The sequence below is a fragment of the Geospiza fortis genome, unplaced genomic scaffold (genome assembly GCF_000277835.1).
Source record: "Geospiza fortis unplaced genomic scaffold, GeoFor_1.0 scaffold135, whole genome shotgun sequence".
Taxonomy (NCBI): Eukaryota; Metazoa; Chordata; class Aves; order Passeriformes; family Thraupidae; genus Geospiza; species Geospiza fortis.
The window spans coordinates 251,869-252,455 of record NW_005054646.1 but is presented as its reverse complement, the minus strand read 5'-3'; the positions used below and the strand labels follow the sequence as shown (position 1 = coordinate 252,455).

The 587-nt window shown below is 72.9% G+C and overlaps 1 protein-coding gene across 1 annotated transcript in view; it reads left to right on the top strand.

The window, feature by feature from the left end:
* BTBD17 (BTB domain containing 17) overlaps nucleotides 1-587 on the top strand; it is a 5,716-nt gene that overhangs the window by 881 nt on the left and 4,248 nt on the right.

Sequence of the window (587 nt, the reverse complement as noted above, 5' to 3'; positions counted from 1 at the left end):
GGGATGGCGCTCCGGGGGCAGCTGGGCCGGCGCCACCTCTGGGGACAGGAGGAGCGGGTGTGCACCGCGTGTGACGTGAGTGCACACGAGCGTGAATCCGTGTGCGCTGCCTGCCTGTCCCTGCTGGGCTCTGCACTGGCTGCTCCCAAGTGCCCACTGCCAGGACACCGTGCCTCAGTTTCCCCAGCAGCACAGGGAGGGCCCTGCTGTCCCCTGCCGGTCCCTGGGTCCAGCTCAGTCCCTCCGGTGCCCCCCAGCCCGCGGGGCGATGCCCTGGCCCTGCTGCCTGGCGCAGGTCGCTATGGTGAGCCAGCCCTCAGCCGGGCCGGCACAGCTGCTCCCTCACCTCCCCGCGCACTGGGAGGTGTCACCCTGTCCCCTGGCGACCTCCAGGACCAGCCCCACGCTCCCCCGTGTCCCCCCAAGGCCCTGAGCAGCCCAGCACGGGGGTGCCCGGGCTGTGGCCGCCGCCCGGGCTGGCGCGGTGCCGGCGGCGCGCCGGGCACACGCTCGCACAGGCTGTTGTTTATCAGGCGGTGGTGAAATGAGGCGTCGGAGGACGCGCTGAGCCGTGAACCGGCTGTGCC